A 22,237-nucleotide genomic window follows, 5' to 3' on the forward strand; every position below is an offset into this window, starting at 1 on the left:
TGTGCAACAATAACCGCCCAAAAGTAATGATGCGTAGGCACACAAACAGACCTCTATACAGCATCCATCACGCACATACTAACACGGACAAGCGCGCACAAACACTTACACGTATATGGCTGTGACGGTCATGGAATTTTGGATGACGGTTATTGGCCAGCCAAATGACCGCAGTCACCGTAATAACTGAGGAGAAGATGAATATGTGCTGTTTGTTGATTCAACTCAACAGACATTACAAAAAATACATTCTATAGATGCAGTAAAAAGGTCAATGGAACTCGACCAAAACAATGGAAATGTCATGGAAACGTGTGGGGGGGGGGAAAGCAGTGGGGAACCTTTACGGAAAATGTGTTTTTGGAACTCTTCATGTGACATTTTACATGTGAAAACGAAAATTAGTCGCTATGATACACACACAGACAGTGCTTTTAACATAGTGTTTTCAACTTAAATATTTGACACACATGACTACATTGTGTATGTCTATTTATATTATTTTACCGGCATTTCTGCACGTTGGACTTCAAAGTAAATCTCAGCTTGTTAAAAATACACAAGAAAAACTATATCACATTGATTCAGGACTAACATCGAAACAAGATAATATGCCCCACCAACATTAGACAACTATACAGAAAACTATTTTTTGTTGTTGTACCTTTATTCAACTAGGCAATGACAGCATAGGAACAGTGGGTTAACTGCCTTGTTCAGGGGCAGAATGACCGATTTTTACCTTGTCGCCTCGGGGATTCAATCTTCCAACCTTTCGGTTACTAGTCCAACGCTCTAACCACTAGGCTACCTGCCGCCCCGATAGCCACAAATTGCTGAAATAAGTACATTTAAGTCAATAATGAGAGTAGTCAGATTAACTTATAACTAAAACAACAGTGCAGAAGAGTGCCATTTGTAATGAATGTGTAGGTGAATGCTACAACAAAGATCAGTGCACCTCAAATCCGAAGGATGTGAGTTCAAAAAGCTATAGTATTGTAATGACCTGACTAGATCATAAAAGAACAACTGTCCAGACAGAGGATTGAGTTTACGAATGGACGGTTTATTAAACCAACTTTACACAGGCTACTGTTTGGCCGTAGCCCACGCCAAATAAGTGAAAGATAACACACAAGCCAATCGTGACCTTCTCTTGTGGAGCCCAGACGTAAGAGAAAGAACAAAGGCAAAACCTGGTCTTAACTTCCAATGCTCCATCCCCCTGCCCAACCCCCCTCCACGCCACTCCGCCAACCACCAGGATGCCCGGCATCAGAACATTCCAGGCATTCCCGTGATTGGCAGATAGCAGGTTGACTGACATGTCGGACCCCGCGAACACAACCACCTACTAGCCTAACACATAACACACAGCTGTCTGTGCGGGTCGCTACACAGCCCCCCCACCACAAAGTCCCTCGTCCCCGAGGGAACAAACAAAGTCTCTGAAGCGACCCGGAGGTCTCCTTTGCCTGCGTGGCCGTGATGGTCGCAGTGTGCCCCTCTGGGAACCAGGGGATGAAGGCAGGGATATGGGGGACAAGGAAGCGGGAACGGGTAATACAGTCCGTGGCTCTGGGGAACCACGCGGTGACACAGGGGGGGAGACAGGGGGAGTGGGCTGTCTGGAGCCTTGTCTGCGGCACCTGGGGGTGGGTGCCTGGAGAATGGCATTGCCAGAGAGGGGAATTGTGGGGGTTCCTGGGGTTTGGGGAGAAGAGGCCCCTCTGTATGGGGCTAACCTGTCCCGGTGCAGTGCCACCTTTCTCCCCCTGGGAGGAAGCTGCACCCGGTAAACAACCTCCCCTACCCTCTCCAGGACACTGCAGGGTCCCACCCAGTGACTGTCCAACTTGGGGCATCTGCCTTTTTTCCTTAGCGGGCTGTAGACCCAGACCAGCTCCCCAGCCACAAAGTGCCTTCCCCGGGTGTGCACGTCATAGTTCCTCTTCTGCCTCACACCTGCATTCACCAGCTGCTCTCTGGCGAAGGTGTGGGCTGTCTCCAGGCGGTCCTGGAGTCTCCGGGCATACTCCGGCCCCGGGGGAACATGAGGGCTATCCAGGGGCCGACCAAACGCCATCTCCGCAGGGGTGCGGATCTCTCTCCCCAGCATGAGGAGGGCAGGCGTGCAGGAGGTGGAGTCTTGGACAGCGGAGCGGCATGCCATGAGGACCATAGGCAGGTGCTTGTCCCAGTCACGCTGGTGTTTGGAAGAGACGATGGCCAGCTGCTGTCCAAGCGTTTTATTGAAGCGCTCTACAAGGCCATCACTTTGAGGATGGAGAGGAGTAGTGCGGGTCTTGTGCATACCCAGCCTCTCACACATGGTGGCGAACACACGGGACTCAAAGTTTCTGCCCTGGTCGCTGTGGATGGACTCTGCAGCTCCAAACCTGCTGAACATCCCCGCTGTCAGGGCGTCGACGATGGTCTCTGCCTCCTGGTCAGGCAGAGCATAGGCCTCGGGCCATTTTGTGAAATAGTCCATGGCCGTGAGCACCCAGCGGTTTCCACTGTCTGTGGTGGGGAACGGCCCAACTACATCCACTCCCACCCTCTCCATGGGAGCCCCCACTGGGAACTGTTGGAGCTGAGCATGAGAGCGGCCCGGGGGGCCCTTTCTCGCTGTGCAGTTGTCACAGCGGCGACAAAAGTCCTCCACATCCCTCTTGTGCTGCCCCCAGTAGAAGCCCTGACGGAGACGGCGCAGTGTTTTTGTGACCCCAAAGTGTCCAGTCCCCACCCCGCCATGAGTACTCTGGAGCACAGCCTCCCGCAATGCTTTTGGGACCACCACCTGCCACCTCTCCTCTCCCGTAGCTGACTCCTTCCATGCCCGCTGTAGCACGCCATCAGCCAGCCGCAGTCTCTCAAACTTTGACCACAACCCTTTGGTCGCGAGTGAGAGCGCTGTCACCTCTTCCCATGGTGGCCTCACCTGCGCCTCTACCCACTGTAGCACTGGCTGTAGGTCTGTGTCCCGTCCCTGCTGCTGCCGCCATTCAGCCACGTCGACAGTCTGCAGCTCACAGCAGACAGGCCCGCTCGCCCGACATACTGTGGCACAGACCCCCTCTGCACACAGCTCTCTCTCCCGTCCCTCTCTCCGTTCGCAGTGGCGGCAGCCGTCTGCAGTACAGGGCCGACGGGACATGGCGTCGGCGTTGGAGTGGCGTGCCCCTGCCCTGTGCACCACTGTGAAGTCATACGGCTGAAGCTCCTCCAACCAGCGTGCCACCTGCCCCTCTGGCTCTCTGAAAGACATGAGCCACTGGAGAGCAGAGTGGTCAGTCCTTACAGTAAAGGGCAGACCACCCAGGTAGTACTTGAAGTGTTTGACGGAAGCCACAACAGCCAAGAGCTCCCGCCGGGTGACACAGTAGCGGCGCTCATGTTTGTCAAATGTTTTGCTGAAGTACGCCACCACTCTCTCCCCCGCTGGCCCCACCTGGGCCAGCACCCCACCCATCCCCACATTGCTCGCGTCTGTGTCCAGGATAAAGGGCAAGGTGAGGTCAGGGGGGGCGAGCACGGGGGCCTCGATCAGTGCACGTTTGAGGGTGTTGAACGCCTCCTCACACTCCACTGTCCAAGTGAAAGCTTTGTCCTTCGGCAGCAGGCGGTTCAGTGGAGCAGCAACGCTTGAGAAGCCCCGTACAAACCTCCTGTAGTACGAGGCCAGGCCAAGGAAGCTCTTCAGCTGACGCTGGTCGGTGGGGGTGGGCCAGTCTCTGACAGCCCCTACCTTGTCCTCCATGGTGCTGATCCCCTCCTTCCCCACTCGGTGGCCCAAGAAGGACACCTCTCTCCTCATGAAGTGGCACTTCTCGGGGTGGAGCTTCAGACCTGCGGCAGCCACCCTCTCCAGCACACGCCGTAGCGCCCCCAGGGCTGACTGGAAGGAGCTGCCATGGGCCAGGATGTCATCGAGGTATACCAGACACTGCTGTCTGGGGATGCCATCCAGCACCCTGTCCATCAAACGCTCAAAAGTAGCTGGAGCGTTGCACAGGCCAAAGCACAGGACCTTGAACTGCCAGTGTCCTCTGTTAGTGGAGAATGCAGTTTTGGCTCTGGCCTCTGGGGAGAGGGGCACCTGCCAGTAGCCACTGCGGAGGTCTAGTGAGGAGAACCAGGAGGACCCCCTAACCAGGTCCAGCGACTCATCGATACGTGGTATGGGGTATGAGTCCTTCCTGGTTACCTCATTCAGCCGCCTGTAGTCCGCACAGAACCTCAGCTTGCCCCCCTTCTTCGGAACCATGACGACTGGCGCCGCCCAGGGGCTGTCTGAGGGCTCAATGAAGTCTGCCCGCTGCATCTCCAACACAGCCTTGTCTGCCGCCTCCTGGCGTGCCAGCGGGATACGGCGGGGACGCATCTTGATGGGTCGAGCATCACCTGTGTCGATCTCATGCTGCACCAGATGAGTCTGACCCACCTCTTCCTCACTCAGCGCAAAGCTGTCTCTGAATTCAAACAGCAACTGCCACAACCGTTCCTGCTGCTCGGGGTCAAGACCAACACAGTTCCTCCCCCATATCTCCCTCACTGCAGACAGTGTCCTCTCCTCTCCCATCTGGGGTAGCTGGGCTGGGGGGGCGCGGCCTGGGCTCACAGAGGGCTGTGTCATGGAGGTAGCTGGGGGAATGTAACACACCGCAGTAGGTGACAGGGGGGCTGGGGAAAAGTCACACACAGCTGTGGGGGAGGGGGGGCAGCCATGAGTCTCTGCTGCTTTAACTGTTGGAGTAAAGGGTTTGTTGGGTTGAGTGAATGTGACATTAGGGGGGGCCATGGTGACTTCCGGCCCTCCCTGGAAGCTCAGTGTGCCCCTATTTAGGTCTAACTGGCAGCCTGTGCTCCTAAGAAAGTCCAACCCCAGGATACAAGGGTCCTGCACAGCCGCCACCCACACAGGATGACGCACAGTCCTGCCCCCTACTGTCAGAGTCATTATTCCCTTCCCTTTCATGGGTGCCAGCTCACCTGTGACTGTGCGGAGCTGCACAGTTGTAGGCTCACACTGAGTCCAACCTGGCACAATATCTGGCCTCACCAGGGTTACTGTGGACCCAGTGTCCACCAGGGCGGAGCAGGGCACACCCTCCACAGTGACAGGGACATGACAAAAGTCCCCAACACAGGTCCGGCCCACCACAACAACAGGCTCCATTCGCTTGCTCTCGTCTGCTTCTGGGGGAAGTGGAGCCTTGCTTCCCCGTTTGTGCCGGTGGGCTCCCCCTGAAGATGATGGTGGTTGGGATAGAAAGCCAGGGGTCCGCACTACCCGGTCTATGCGGACCCCGAGCCGTTTCCCTGAGCTCTGGGGGACATGGGGCAATTTCGGCGCAGATGGCCTGGCTGGCCACAACCCCAGCAGACCCTGGGACCAGGGTGTGTGTTTTGTGCCGCCTGTAGCGACACAGCACGAATGAGTTCTGTCATTTCAGCCACCCATGCAGGCTTTTCCGGCTCCGGGCTGCTCTGCCCCCCAGCTCGCACAGAGGGTGTGTCTCCCTGCACCCCCACCAAAGCCCCAGCTGAAGTCCCAGCCCACACCAGCTCCCTCTCCAAAGCCATCTCCAAGGCTATCTGCAATGACTCAGGATGAGCCAGCTGGGTCTGTATGCGCAGCTCCGTAGGAGAGAGCGCCTGTATGAACTGGTCCCGTGCTAGCTCGCTCTGCACGGAGGGGGGCATGTGAGCATATGCCCGCCGAGAGAGGCTCTCAATGTCATTAGCTAACACCCGTAGAGGCTCTCCTGGCTGCCTGCGTCTATTACTCAGTTCGGAGCGCAGTAGCCCGGGCTGTACACACTGTCCATAGCGCCTCCTCAGTGCTCCCACTAAAGCGCCATAATCATGTCTGTCCTCGGGGCTAATCAATATCAAACAGGACAGAGCTTCATCCGTGAGGCATAAAGCCAACTGCAGTGCCCTTTCTTCATCCGACCACCCCCTAAAATGAGCTAACAGTTCAAACTGAGCATGAAAAGCTTCCCAATCCGCCTTACCGGAATACTTCGGGGTCTTAACAGATACGGACGCAGCCGGGAACTGGGCGCCGCCATGTTTGTTTACATCCTGAGCCCCAGATTCCTCGTCCCGCCGCGTCGACGTCACCACTTCGGCCCGCCCACCAGAATCCGCGCGAAACACAGTCGACGAGGCGCTCATGCCCGCTTCAGCCGCCATCACTCTAGCGTCCTCCCTCAAGCGGCCTCTGCGCTCCGACGCCCTGGCGATCTCCTCAGCCAGAACCTCCGACGTCCATTCACACGTATCTCCTTGGCCATAATCTTCCCCTACCTCCACCTTCACTTTCGGATTCCCTCGAAGCATTTTCAACCCCCGTTCTCACCTACGGTAGCTAGCCACAGAAGTCAGCTAGCTAGCTGGCTAACTTTTATCAACGTTTTTACTTCTGACACCAATGTAATGACCTGACTAGATCATAAAAGAACAACTGTCCAGACAGAGGATTGAGTTTACGAATGGACGGTTTATTAAACCAACTTTACACAGGCTACTGTTTGGCCGTAGCCCACGCCAAATAAGTGAAAGATAACACACAAGCCAATCGTGACCTTCTCTTGTGGAGCCCAGACGTAAGAGAAAGAACAAAGGCAAAACCTGGTCTTAACTTCCAATGCTCCATCCCCCTGCCCAACCCCCCTCCACGCCACTCCGCCAACCACCAGGATGCCCGGCATCAGAACATTCCAGGCATTCCCGTGATTGGCAGATAGCAGGTTGACTGACATGTCGGACCCCGCGAACACAACCACCTACTAGCCTAACACATAACACACAGCTGTCTGTGCGGGTCGCTACAGTATATTAAGGATTACTTTTTTAATGTTTCACTATTTAAATTTTGGATGGTCTGCGGCTCTTCAAAACTGGAATCCTACAGATAAAACATGTACACAACACTTATTAGGATTGTATTGTAATGTTCACTATACGATCTTCTATCTATAACCAATAAGGATTTCCATGCAGAAGAGGCGAGTAAAACACGTCTAAATTCCATACACAACATTTTCATAGCCATAGCTCTCGAGAATCAAGGTGCCATCCCAGTAATGTTATTAGCTAACTAGTATAGCTAGGAGTCAGAAGGGCAAAGGGTTGAATGCATGCCAAAGGTTATTTTCCATGAATGCAGTGCTAGGATAGTCAAAATAACACTTCTACAATCAATACATCTTTGTAGCCATAGCTCTCAAGAATCAAGGAGCCATCCCAATCTCCTCATTGCCCCCCAGCAAAATTAGCCTACATTTACGACTTCTAAATGTTATGCAAAGAAAACTGCCAAATATATCCAAATTGGACTTTAGTAACCACATTGTGGGACTGTTACAATACATAAATCATGACAAATTTGACAAACATCCACTTTGTTGGATCAGATTAGTTGAATATCCGGCATCCCTGTTCTCAAGCTTTGTCTTTACTGCATCTATTCATAGGTTGCACATCTGTCACTCGGTCGCGCCATGTCTTTTTTGTTATGTGTCGGCCCCAGTAAGACTAGCTGTCGCCATTACTGTCGGCTAATGGGGATCCTAATAAATAAAATGAAGCCATGCCATTGTTATGAACGTTCTCAAGCCGCCCCCTGCCGGCAGCGCCATAGTGGTGCCCTAAAGTGGTGATAAACCCAGTCATGCTGGACGAATACTAGCTACTATTTCATCTAAATTACACAGTCTGGAAATACAATGACATTGCCAAAGTAGTCAAATATTTAGTAGGAAATAACTTTGCCAGCATTACCATATTGGTCAAATTTACTTTAGACAAGATGGCAATGCTGTCATTTTAGCTAGCAAAGTTTGTCAAGAATAGCTAGCAATGCTAACGTTAGCTAGCCACAATCCGGTGGCCTCCTCTCGATTTTAGATTGCTAATGTTATACCACATCTAAAGTCATTCTGGTGACGTCAAAATTATGCAAAATATTTTCCTACTAATTATTTGTATCCTTTTAAATGTCATAGCATTTCCAAGCCATGGTAATGCACTTCTGATGAAATCAGTCCAAAACGAACGTTCAAAACAATATTGTGACGAAACGCCACATCAGTTAACATAATTTGAATGAACAATCTGCATTACCATGGAAATGATTTCATCATAATACCAGACAGCTATTGCGAGTGAACCAATGAGTTTACCAGTCAAATTGCCAGGGTTAGAGGTTCCAAGCATAGCATTTGGAATTAGAATACTAATGGTCATGCACCTTATGATGGGTTAAAGGTCAGCCATTTTGGTAAGAGAGTTGGTCGACCATGATTTGCCAGGGCTGTGATAAGATAAAATAAGATCTCTATGGTTCCAAGCACTTTCTATTAAGTATATTTCTATGTGTGCTGCTGTTGTCGGGGGATGTTGCCTAGGCAACCGAAGACTGGTTTGCTTCAACACCTTGCTTGTTTTCAGCAAGGAGCATCAAAGTTTCATCACGTTAATAGTCCATGTTACCGCAGAAACAGACTCAACTGCACAAATACCCAGCCGTCTCGTCTTCAGTCAGCTGTTCATTCCACAAAAAATGTATCCTTTTTTGTCTTTAAACGGTTATGATGTTTATTGTATGTTTATTGTATTTTCATGATGGTCTTCATCTATAACCGTCGGTTACATCGTTATACAGTAATTGTGCCATTCCTACACATTATTCATTTTTAAATTCTTCAAGCTTTGTCAAGTTGGTTGTTTATCATTACTAGACAGCCATTTCCAAGTCTTGCCATAGATTTTCAAGTAGATTTAAGTCAAAACTGTAACTAGGCCTCTCAGGAACATTCAATGTCGTCTTGGTAAGCAACTCCAGTGTATATTTGGCCTTGTGTTTTAGGTTATTTTCCTGCTGAAAGGTGAATTTTTCTCAGTGTCTGTTGGAAAGCAGATTGAACCAGGTTTTTTTTCTAGGATTTTGCCTGTGCTTAGCTCTATTCCATTTCTTTCTATTTAAAAAAACTCCCCAGTCCTCGCCGATGACAGCATACCGATAACATGATGCAGCCACCACCATGTTTGAAAATATGAAGTGTGATAATCAGTGACATGTTGTTGGATTTGCCCCAAACATAACGCTTTGCATTCAGGACATAAAGTTAATTTCTTTGGCCAATTTTTTTCAGTTTTACTTTAGTGCCCCCATACTCAACTGGTGGCCCGCGGACCCGATCCGGACCCAGAACGGGGTCAATACAGACCGTGGGTCCCGAAAGAAAAAAAGTGATTTACTTGTATTTTACATTTCTTACTCGGTCGGGCTTTGACCACTGGTATCATATACTGCAAACACACATAAGACATGGAAGAATGCGTAGAATTGCCTGAAATTAGGTTTAAAACAGCAAAAGAAAACTGGCCCATGCAAAATGTGTAGAATTACGGGAAATTAGCTTTAAAACTGCAAAATGTTTTCTCCGCCAACAAGAGAGGTGTGAACAGTTGCGAGGGTTGCGAGGTGGGGGGTTGTTACTACACTGATAAATTACATTATCCATCCGGACCTGCCACCTAGGAAATTTGTGTGACCGGAGCTTCTTAAATAGTTCTTGAGTAGCCCTACTTTAGTGCCTTATTGCAAACAGGATGCATGTTTTGGAATATTTCTTATTCTGTACAGGCATCCTTTTCATTATGTACAGCAATTTAGGTTGGTATTGTGGAGTAACTACAATGTTGTTGATCCATCCTCAGTTTTCTCCAATTACAGCCATTACACTCTGTTTTAAAGTCCCCATTGGTGAGCCTGTTGGGGAGTTTCAGCGATGAGACAAGATTAAATAATAATAAAATAAAGTCCCCATTGGCTTCATGGTGAAATCCTTAAGAGGTTTCCTTCCTCTCCGGCAACTGAGTTAGGAAGGATGCATGTATCTTTGTAGTGACTGGGTGTATTGATACACCATCCAAAGTGTAAAAACTTCACCCTGCTCAAAGTGATATTCAATGTATTTAAAAAAAAAAAAACATCTACCAATAGGTGCCCTTCTTTGCAAGGCATTGGAGAACCTCCCTGGTCTTTGTCGTTGAATCTGTGTTAGAAATTCACTGCTCAACTGAGGGACCTTACAGATAATTGTATGTGTGGGGTACGGAGATGAAGTCGTCATTCAAAATCATTTTAAACACTCTTATTGCACACAGAGTGAGTCCATGCAACTTATTATGTGACTTGTCAAACACATTTTAACTACTGAACTTATTTAGGCTTGCCATAACAAAGGGGTTGAATATTTATTGACTGAAGACATTTCAGCTTTTCATGTTTTATAAATTTGTAAAAGCATAATTCTACCTTGACATTATGGTTTATTGTGTGTAGGCCAGTGACACAAAATCTCAATTTAATCCATTTTAAATTCCGGCTGTAACACAACAAAATGTGGAAAATGTAATTGAGTATGAATACTTTCTGAAGGCAGTATATACAGGGTCAGTTCCAATATCATATTTACAATGTGCAGGGATACTGGAGTGATAGAGGTAGAAACAGTGCCTTCGGAAAGTATTCAGACCCCTTGACTTTTCCCAAATTTTGTTAGGTTACAGCCTTATTCTAAAATTGATTAAATAGTTTTTTCCCCCTCATCAATCTACACACAATACCTCATAATGACATAGCAAAAACAGGGTTTTAGACATTTTTTTTGTTGCTAATTTATTTAAAAAATACATAACTGAAATATTACATTTACATAAGTATTCAGACCCTTTACTCAATACTTTGTTGAAGCACCTTTGGCAGAGATTACAGCTTCAAGTCTTCTTGGGTATGACGCTACAAGCGTGGCACACCTGTATTTGAGGAGTGTTGCTGCATAGCCATTTGCAGGTCTCTCCAGAGATACTCAATTGGGTTCCATTTTCCTCTGCAGATCCTCTCAAGCTCTGTCAGGTTGGATGGGGAGCGTTGCTGAACAGCTATTTTCAGGTCTCTCCAGAGATGTTTGATCATGTTCAAGTCCGGGCTCTGGCTGGGCCACTCAAGGACATTCAGAGACTTGTTCTGAAGCCACTCCAGTATTGTCTTGGCTGTGTGCTTAGGGTCATTGTCCTGTTGGATGCTTCACTGTAAGGATGGTGCCAGGATTCCTCCAGACGTGACGCTTGGCATTCAGGCCGAAGAGTTCAATCTTGGTCTCATCAGACCAGAGGATCTTGTTTATCATGTTCTGAGAGTCTTTAGGTGCCTTTTGGCAAACTCCAAGCGGGCTGTCATGTGCCTTTTACTGAGGAGTGGCTTCCGTCTGGTCACTCTACCATAAAGGCCTGATTGGTGGAGTGCTGAAGAAATGGTTGTCCTTCTGGAAGGTTCTCCCATCTCCACAGAGGAACTTTAGAGCTCTGTCAGAGTGACTATTGGGTTATTGGTAACCTCCCTGACCAATGCCGTTCTCCCCTGATTGCTACAGTGGTTCTTCCTTTAAAAGTTGTGGTGTACTACAGCTTTCTGTGGCACGTTATTTAAGTGTAAGCCATTGTTGCCAGAATGACGCAATTTACCACAATCTGCCACCATCTACCACAAACGGTCGCGCCATAAGCTCCAAACTTTTAAAGGAAGAAACCCTTTGGCAGGGCAGCCAGCTCTATGAAGAGTCTTGGTGGTTCCAAACTTCTTCCGCTTAAGAATGATGGAGGCCACTGTATTCTTGGGGACCTTCAATGCTGCAGAAATGTTTTGGTAACCTTCCCTAGATCTGTGCCTCAACACAATCCTGTCTCGGAGCTCTACGGACAATTCCTTCGACCTCATGGCTTGGTTTTTGCTCTGACATGCACTGTCAACTGTGGGACCTTATATAGACAGGTGTGTGCCTTTCCAAATCATGTCCAATCAAAAGAGTTTACCACAGGTCGAATAAGGCTGTATGTAACAACATTTGGAATAAGTCAAGGGGTCTGAAAACTTTCCGAAGGCACTGTATGTAGAAGGGTAAAGTGACTAGTCATCAGGATGTATGAAAAACAGAGTAGCAGCAGCATAAATTAATATGATTGTGTGTGTGTAGAGAGTCAGTATAAATGTGTGTGCATGATATGTGTGTTGGAATGTCGGTGTGCGTTTGTGTGTGTTTCATTCACTCATGTGCTTCACTCACTCATGTTGACTTGGTGATGGTGGTGACCGCAAGTGTTCTGTAGTTTACTACCATAACACGCTCAAATTATTCTCAAAGAATTGCAATGGGTTTGTTTAATGGAATATGGGATTTTCATTTTCATCAGCCACATTCTTTCTCTCTCTCGTGAGTCTGTTATATAGGGAAATGTTCTAAAGTGGTCCGTACTAGCTGCAGTTTTCCTGACATCTGGCAAACATATGAGGTTTCTTTATTCACACACACTGATCGCTACACTGTGAGCAGGTCAGAAGGCCTGAGAATTTCTCTAAAACAATTGTCACATTTTCTCTAAGGAATGAGGGGGAATTTGGCATGTGATAATTCCTGGACTTGCCTCGGACAGTTGTGCGTATGTGTGTGTCTTGTTTTTGTTTCTTCATTATTTTTCTTTCATGTGGCAATGTTTTTCAATGCATACTGCAGAAGCATCTGGTGTATGTGTGTGTGTGCGTGATGGTCCAGGTTATAAGAACAGTACACAGCAAATCAACACTGAGATTGTTAAATTAACACTGAAAGTGTGGACCCGTATAGACACTAGGGAGTGTAACAGTCATTGGTTATTTCCAGTAGGTGTGGCTTATTAGGGGCGTGGCTTTTATATAATTATTTTTGAGCTACTTGTGAAAGTAAATGTCATTCCTGTTGATCTTGTTAAGTTTTGTACACAATATAACATTAAATGTTCTGATGGAAAAATATTACAATTATTATTTGCAACAAAGTGGTTGCTATACCTTTGGGGATATCACATTGGGAGTTGCATAGGCTTTTCAGGACTGCATAAACTTCTGTAAGCTTCATTAAAGCTACAAAGGTGTCCGTGTTTGACCGTAACATGATAACAAGTCAACGGAATGGATGAACCGGAATGACGTTAATTCTCATGGGTGGCCAAAAATAATTCCTGAAAGCCACGCCCCTACTAAGCTAAGCCACCAGTCTTCTGCTCTGACCCACTGGGTCATATCTCAGCAAACCAACCCTGCTATTTTTAATTGAACACTGTTCAGTGTCTATACGGGTCAGCAGTTTCAGTGTTAATTTAACCCTAGGGAATTTGCTGTGTACATATTCCCTCAATGTAGATGAATACCTTCTGCCCCCTAGCCCAAGAGACATGTTTTACATTTAAATGGTGGGTTTCTTTCTGCTGTGTGTGTACTGTTTCTGCTCTATGTAAAGTCACTAATGGAAACAGAAGGAAACAGGAGCTACCTGTACAGTCCAGTGTACGTTTCCCATGTCTTTATTGAGTTTAACCAGAGGAAATGTAAGATTTATGTCTGTATTTAAGAACTAATGTACGTCTTTAATCCTGGTTGCAATGCTACTTAGCCATATGATGTGTGACTCGTTTTCTGTGTACTGCACACCGTGCCAAACCAAGCACACGCACGCACAAGAATGACACAAATGGCACGGCACAAGACACACACCGTTTACTGAACCAGTAGTACCAGCCAGTAGCCTCGTCTTCCAAGTAAGGCAGTGAGATCCTCCTGTACTCGTTTTCTCTCCTCCTCTCCTCCTGCTCTCTTCTCTTCTTCCCGCCCAACTCCAGAGAAGGCTAGGAATGTCATGCTGCATATCCCAGCCAGTCAGAGTGGGTAAAGGAAATATTCACCTCTCCTCCCAGGCTGTCTACAGTTTGTGGTTACAGACAGTGTGGTCAACACAGCTGATGGTTTGAAATCAGTTGTAGACAGTTGAATGGTGTTGGTTGGTTGTGGTAATTTTACAAGTATATGACCTCATCAATCATACGTCAATCTCTATGGGAAAAAAATGAGGAAAAAGTGACCATAAAAAGACAGAGTGAAAGAGATTTTCTGGATATTCTTCATGGACTTTTAATAAAAGTGGTTGGATTGGAGACAAAGCATTGTTGGCGTGGGTTATAATTAGAATGCTTGGAGCTGGTAACCTCAATAACCCCCTCTATGGGCATTGTGTCTAGCGCGCGCACACACACACACACACACACACACACACACACACACACACACACACACACACACAGCCTCCTTGATCTTCCTACTATCCCAAATCTGCTAGTCACCTGTGTGTGTACTGTATTGTGTACGAAAGAGTGTGCTTATATTTATGTGTTAACACAATGTTTCTTTGTGTGTTTTAATGTGTGCTTAGTTAAGCCTGTGGACCTTTTGGAATTGCTGTGTGATGAGCCATCTGCCATTGGTTTAGAGACAGATCAGAGGCACAACAAGCCTTACTGAATGGCCAGACAAACATAAGCTTCAAACAGACATGGCACCTTTCTGGCAGGTCAGGGCAGAGCTTCTCGGGGCAGGTGACCTTCTGAAAGGAGAAAGACTCGTAATACCACAGACACTCAGAGGTGAAATACTCCATGAAGGACATCAAGGAATCTCAAACTGCCATGGAAGGGCCAAGCAATCAGTGTGGTGGCTAGGAATTTCAGCCCAGATTCGACAAGCAGTTAACCGGTGTAAAATCGGTCTAAAACACAGAACACAGTACAGAGAGCCGCAAGCACTTACCTGAGTTCCTGAACGACCATGGAAAAAGATGGGAAAGGATCTGTTTGAGTGGAACAAGAAAACATACCTGCTGATTGTTGACTATTCCAGATACATTGAGGTAGCTGAAATGAGACTGTAGTTTCACAGAGACTTTTTTTCAGCAGAGATCTTCCGAGTATACGCTCAAGAGAACAACTTCACACACATCACAAGCAGTCCGCGGTACCCGCAAGCAAATGGAGAAGTGGAGTGTGCCGTAAAGACCATAAAAACATCTCTGGAAAAGAGACATGGAACATAGCAGAGCGCTGTTGGCATACCGAGCCACACCATTGGAGCATGTATTCTCTACAGCACAACTGCTAATGGGGAGACATCTGTGCACAAGCCTACCACAAACAACAACCAAACTGGATCCCTAGTGGCCGGATGTGCAGGCTTTCTGCAAAATGGATGAGGAAGGAAGGGAGAAGCAAGCAAAGACCTACAACCATCACCACCGCTCAAGATCACTACCAGAGCTCACATCTGGACAGGAAGTTTGGATCACTACAGAACAAACTCCAGGATCAGTTCTGAGAACAGCCCCAACACTGAGATCCTATTTGGTAGAGACTGACAGGGGCGTACTCAGGTGAAATAGAATTCACCTTTGTCCTACTGGTGATCCCCCAGTGCTTTCACTAGATCAGGCAGGGTTTCAAAAGCTCTAGAAAGGATGGACTTTTAAAGACTGAAAAGAAACCTGAGTTCAGTATCCTCAGAAAAGGAACAGTTCACGTGAGAACAGAACAGTGTTATGTTTAAAGAAAAAACATGTTTATTCAGAAACAGTATTGCTGAGCTAAAAGGAGGAGATGTAGCATGATGTACTACACTACCCATAATGCTCTGGAATGATATCCGGTGTTATTTTTAGGAAACTTTTTAGTAAGTTAACACTATGGTGTCCTGTCTCTATATTCTTACAGGATTCGGACATGTCGCAGCAGTGTGTAGAAGGGAGATTCCAGATGTGAGAAATGTGCAGGAAGGCGTAGTTAGAGGGAGTGTACAGTTGGGATAGAGATAGCACTGTGCGTGAACTCTGTGAGAGAGGGACAGATTGCTAGAGGCAGAATGTTTCCTATGCTGAGGCAGTGAAGAGAATAGAGGATAGCCCAAGGGTGAGTGATTCGACTGGGAGCCCTCCAGTGAGTTGGCCTGATCATCTGCACTGAGCCGATGGAGCGGAAGTCACAGAAGATAGATGTGGTAGTTGCAGCAGCAGAGAAATATTTGGGTGTGAGAGATTTTAGTGCAGAATATCTACAAGAAGTTTTGAGAGAATGGATTCCATTCTCCCAGGCTAATGGCCTGGTGTAGGATCGTTTAGGGCCAACGTAGTGGAATGGGGTGGTGGGTTTTTGGGGATAGTATGTAGGTGCACGGTTAGATGGTGGTGCAATTTTCTTTCCCCTTTTTGTGACCAAAATGTGCTATCCACACTCCGACCTGTGAAAGGCAGCAATACGCAACACAGCGTCTAGTCTCCCGGAAATGCACACAAAGAAGAAAAAGGCATTATTGCATAACACTGAAAATGTTAATTCCCTAACACTGACCGTCTAACAGTGTCAGCACTAAGCACAGTGTTAATTGAACACTCAAAAGTGTGGACCCGTATAGACACTGGCCCAGTGTTAAATTTAACACAGGAGAATTTGCTGTGTGGAAAAGGAATCCACTTTGAATATTTCAGATACACCCAAGAGCATCCAGGCATTTGGTAGAGGTATCTTCAGTGATACAATATTTTGCAACGGTTATCATCCTAGTTGTGGGAAAAGGAGCCAGACTACATCAGAGGTCATTATGGCCCATTAGAACATCTCACAACTCAGTAGAGACAGGGGGAACAAACCAGATAGTTGCACAACCTTCCTGTAACTCATTATCCTCTGTTTAAAGGGTATTTAGCGCAACAGGCTAATCTGGTGATGATCGAATGGTCCAATTGGATGCTCCATAGGTTGTGGGTTCAAACACAGTGTAAGCTGTCTACTTTGTTAATTCTAATAATACTGTAGTTGAAACTACAATGAATACACAAACCACCGCTGGGTCCGGAGAAAGGAGAGTTAAGTTATCTCCATGGTTTTCCCCTCAGTGAAATCCGTATCTGTGGGAAAGGAAGTAAGGAAGACCCCTTCTCTGCCCTCGTCTCTCTCCTTTCCCCTTTTCCTCCATCTTTCAGGAGAAAACGCTAATGTCAGTGCTGTATGCATTCTGAGGCTGACCAGACACACACTCGGAGCAGGAAGACTTTTGTTTTAGTTTCTGAAAACAACAACAAGCAGTCTTCTTCCACATTCTGACTTCCTGATATGAGCAGTTGAGATAATACCCATAGCCATTCCTCTTCACTCCAGCTGAGGAGCTAAGGAGGAGAGCCATGTTTATGAACGAGTGAGATCTTATGTACTTTCTGTGGTAGGACAGAGGAAATACCTTCAAGCCAGACACAAAACATTGTTATGACTGACTGCCATTGTATCTCATTCAATAAAAAGCTAAGCAGTGGTCTGACTGTCTATACCGCAGAATCACAATCACTGTGTGTGTGTGTGTGTGTCTGCATGCGTGCACATGCACATCAGGCTATTGCAGCAACATTTTAGGGAGAGAGGTCTTGGAATGAGGGACTGATTCTCCCACATGCCAGGCATGGGTTGAAGTCAGCCGCTGAGGGTTTTTGGGATAGACTGGGGGTTTGTGGGGTGCATCAATCAGTGGTGGGCGGCTATGAAGGGAATGTTGTGCTATACCACAGAAGTGTGGCTGTAAGCTCCAAAGGTTACTACAGGACATTAGACATACATTAGCCTGACCTATAGGTTAGATATGCATGTGTTGATGACGCATCTGACACACCTATTTACAGTACACACTTATTTAGACACGGTCATAAACACTATACAGACCGTTCAGGAAAGTGCCAGTAGGTTAACCTACAGTATCAAAGGTGAGCGCACCGCAGTTTCAAAGGCTTCTAGCCAAGGCATGTTTCTGCCCCCATCTGGTGAACAACAGTACTGCTTTTCTAACTCTCAGCTCACCACCATAGGACATAGCAGCAACCTTGTGAGCTATTAAAAGGGATACCAGACAAAATGGTCTTTCCCACACAGGGAGGAAAAAGTCATGCTGCCTTTTCATAGCAAAATCACCATGGAAACAAACCCTTGTGATTGGACTCTTTTCATAGTGTAGATGTTTTGACCAGATCTGTGTCTGATCACAGCTTGTTCCACTGCTTGTCTGTAACAGGGAGAAGGAGGACAGAGTGTAGCTGCTTCATACATATGGCATGTTACAGTAAAGGGCAGATTTGTACAGAAATACCCCCAGAATTTCACAGTGAGAGGAACCCTGTTTGTCTTAGCCTTAGGATTTCAGGGAAAGTCCTGTTGCTAGGAGAGGGCAAACATGCTCTCTCTCTCTCTCTCTCTCTCTCTCTCTCTCTCTCTGTGTATATGTCTCTCTAGCTAGGCCTCTACAGTAATTGAGTTGGAGAGTCCTACAGAGAATCAGTCTTCCAGCATGTTTAGGGCTATTTTAGGGTTGTCTTGATGAGAGGCACATGGTCAGTCGGCCAGTCAATCGGGCGTGGTCACTGAGAAGTGATGATCAGGCTCTATGTGAACATCCATCTGTATGCTTATCTCTGCCAAGGTGATTATGGACATATACAGTTACGTAACTCTCTCGCACTCTCATCCTCTCTCATATAATGACTGTTTATATGGCTGTCAGACCGCCTAGTATCAATCCACTCTTCCCCCGGCCTCAGCCCTCTAATCTGGAGTCTAAACATTACCTCTCTCCTCTCTTCTTTGGTGTCTCGTGTCCTCAGTATAGGGAGTTTCTAAGAAGAGCTTTACTTTCTGAGTAGTGACATTAGACAAACCAATGATGACTTCAGACAAACTAGCGGGAAAGTGTTGAACTGGCTGAGCTCTTGGGATTGAGCCTACTGGGAGATTTATGGCCAAATGGTCGAATCCCCCCACTTGCATACACACAAAGTGTATAGATATTTCTACCTCTGGTCCTATCACAGTCCCTTCCTTCTGAAGTGACCTTCGCTCTCGCACTCTATGAGCTCTGGTAATTGGTCTCTCTTCTCCTTTCTCCCTTTTTTTTACTCTTTCCTCTCCTTCTCTTTCCCTTCACTCATCTGCTGGCACTCTGAGATGCTATCTGTCTGTTTCTAAACAAATACTGGAGCCCATGGGCCCTGTGCAGCATGGCCATGGATTAAACACTCATGCCCACAATTACACACGCATACATACACTGACAAGCAAACACACGCACATGCAAAATTCTACAGGCATGCACATAAGCACCTGCAGGTCTTCTGGCAAAAATATACACAATACAAATAATTTGGGACAGATTTGACAGGCAGACACACAAGCATACAAATGATACACAACCACGCTTACACAGACTTGTGAGGTTTATGTTGAGGTGGTTTTTGTACCTACTCCAGACCCAGGCCATTGGTAGTGTCCAAATACCCCTACTTGGTTCTAAATAGTAGGCATTTTAGGTATACGAAAAAAATGCAGTTTTATAGTTTGTGAAATTTTGAAAATTTTGTATGCTTTACATGCTAGGATGTCACATTCATTTGGCTTTTCATCTAATAGAATTCTGTACACATTATTGAGAAATAGAATCGTATTTCGAGACCCAGGTGTGTCTGACAACAGCTGACAGCTGACACACTACCAAAATGAACGAATGATGGGAATCAACGCAATTGCGCATTAGATGAGGCATTCTCAGAAGTCTAGTATGCTGTTATTTGTAGCTTACTGCATTTGCTTTTACTAAACAATACGTTCTAAAAAGTATGGAGTACGATTAGTACACAGTATGCAGTTTAAGTAAGTAGTAGGAAAGCCAGATTTTGGCCATGGCCATTGTGTACTGGTTACTCAGAAACTCAATACCTTCCACTCAACACCCAGGAATCTCTCCCCACCACGAAGCATACTGTAGGTTATTTTCTTTTGAAGTCTGTTTGGAATCTGAAATCTGTTTTGGAATCTGTTTAGTGTTTGAGTATGCAACCGTTCTGGGAAAATGGCTTCACTACAGCCAAGTCAAGACTCATACATCATCCTCACCTCCTACCCTGTACTTTCACAATCATTTCATTCCTCATCCTCTCTGTTCTCATCATTTTCACACTAATTTAATTCTGCTGTCGTGGCCTATTGGTCCAGTATGTGAACTAGTGGAGAGAAACCCTCACACATACTCACACATGCACAGAGAGATGTTTTAAACATTTTACTGGTCTCTGTTATTACTGATAGTCCCCATAGCCCTACAGACTTGGGAATCTAGGTGATAACGCCCTCTTACGATCCCTTTTTCACATAAGACCAGATTCTCAATCACCCCACCCACTGGGCACACACTGTTGAACCAACATGGCATAGATGTTGAATTGACGTCTGTGCCCAGTGGACAGTCTCTCTCTCTAGCAGCACAGGTCATTAACTACAAATCTGTTTTTGTATGGATGTCAGTTCAGTCTGCCTGCTATCTCGCCGATCTGGTGTTTTGGTTTAGTGAGATGCGAAACAGACTGAGAAAGAAAGCAAAAAGGGACATCTAAAAATAGGCTACTCTTGCTTTGATATCTTGTTAGATCAGCATGTTGTGGTTAGAGAGTGTGTGATAGACATCGCAGAATGGCAGAGTGAGAACATACACAGCAGATGACACACACATGTGGAGACATTACCACATCATGCGTGTCAGTGTGTTCTGGGTTAGAGGGTTGGGGGTATCTCAGTCATGCAAAGAGCCTGCTGGAATGTCTGATCAGAGAGAGAAGTTTTATCTAACAGGAGGATGGAGGGAAGGAGATAGAGAGGGAGACGGAACAAACAGAAAAGAGAGAGAATTGGAGGCGGAGGGAAACGTAAAGAACAACACATGGACATTGATCACTGAAATCAGTTACATTTGTGAATGTCACAAATGTCAGTTTCAACTCTTCTTGGCTTACAGTATCTAACAATCATGGGGATTTGTCAAAAATAATGACCAGTAAAAGGTTATGTACATCTGAAGCCATACTGGTGTGAGCTAGAAGATTTTACCATAACAAGTAACACATGTACATAGATGGTTCATACAGTCAGTAATCTTGCTCTCGATCTCTCTCTCTCGTTCCTCTCGTTCGCTCTCGCTCTTAAGCAGGCACTCACTCTACCATGTTAATTGACTATTCCTCCAGCACATTAGAAGGAAATCTAGTAAAATCTCTATAAAAACAATAGGAAAGTAAGGTAACTGGTGTAAAATGGCTAGCTAGTTAGCGGTGCGAGCTAGTTACGTTTTAATCGGTGATGTCACTCGCTCTGAGTTTCCATTGCTTTGCACAGGCTGCGGCTTTTGTGGAGCGATAGGTGACAAATCTTTGTGGGTGACTGTTGTCGATGTGTTCAGAGGGTTCGTGGTTCAAGTCCAGGTGTGAGCAAGGAGAGGGACGGAAGCAACACTGTTACAGAGTGAGGAAAAGAGAAAGAGCAAGAAAGAGAGAGATTGTATGAAGAAGAGAGGTTGACTTGCTGCAGGCCACACATGTACAGTGAATGCAGATGGGGCCTGAGGTGACGATGAAGATAGCAGGATGGAGATCCAATCTGGTTTGAGTTTTAGAGGGTGACTGATACCCATGTTTACCAGGGTTCTCAGATGAGCAGCAGCAAGTACACATTGATCCACTTAGCCTGGACTTGAGGTGGAGCGGAGGCAAGGGTGTGTGTGTGAGAGAGAGTGGGGAGTGAACGGGGAATTCTGAAAGGAAGTGAGGGTAGATGATGGAGATGTTTGTATGTGTGTACTGTATGTTTGAATGTCTGTACTATATGTTTGTATGTATGTTTCTACATATTTTTTTTAACTTAACCGTTATTTAAATAGGCACGTCAGTTAAGAACAAATTCTTATTTACAATGACGGCCTACCCCAGCCAAACCCGGACGACGCTGGGCCAATTGTGCGCCGCCCTATGGGACTCCCAATCATAGCCGGATGTGACACAGCCTGGATTTAAACTAGGGACTGTAGTGACGCATCTTGCACTGAGATGTAGTGCCTTAGACCGCTTCCCCACTCTGGAGCCCCTTGTATGTATGTGTGTACGTACGTATGTGTGTACTGTATGTTTGGGGTTCTACGACTGTGCTCTGTAGGGGTTACTTAGGGTTAGTCACACGTGTATATGTGTGTGTGCTTCTTGGGAGTGTCACTCACATGGCTGTGTGCTCCTTAGCCCTGTCCTCAGTGTTAGCCCTGTCCTCAGTGTTAGCCCTGTCCTCAGTGTTAGCCCAGTCTCAGTAGATATACTCCAGCCTGCTCTGCCTGACAGGGCTCTGGCAGCACGCCTCACACGTGAGTGAAGGAACAGGTGGATAATGGAGGGAAGAGAGGAGAGATGGGGTACAGGCCAGTTCCCAGGCTCTAGTCCCTGGTGAGAGTAAGAGGGAG

The 22,237-nt window shown here is 46.7% G+C and overlaps 1 protein-coding gene across 1 annotated transcript in view; it reads left to right on the forward strand.

The window, feature by feature from the left end:
• The window catches only part of LOC139538695 (collagen alpha-1(IV) chain-like), a 70,029-nt gene that overhangs the window by 13,735 nt on the left and 34,057 nt on the right, over positions 1-22,237 (forward strand). The window lies entirely within an intron of this gene.

Source organism: Salvelinus alpinus, chromosome 14 (genome assembly GCF_045679555.1).
Source record: "Salvelinus alpinus chromosome 14, SLU_Salpinus.1, whole genome shotgun sequence".
In the NCBI taxonomy this organism is placed as follows: domain Eukaryota; kingdom Metazoa; phylum Chordata; class Actinopteri; order Salmoniformes; family Salmonidae; genus Salvelinus; species Salvelinus alpinus.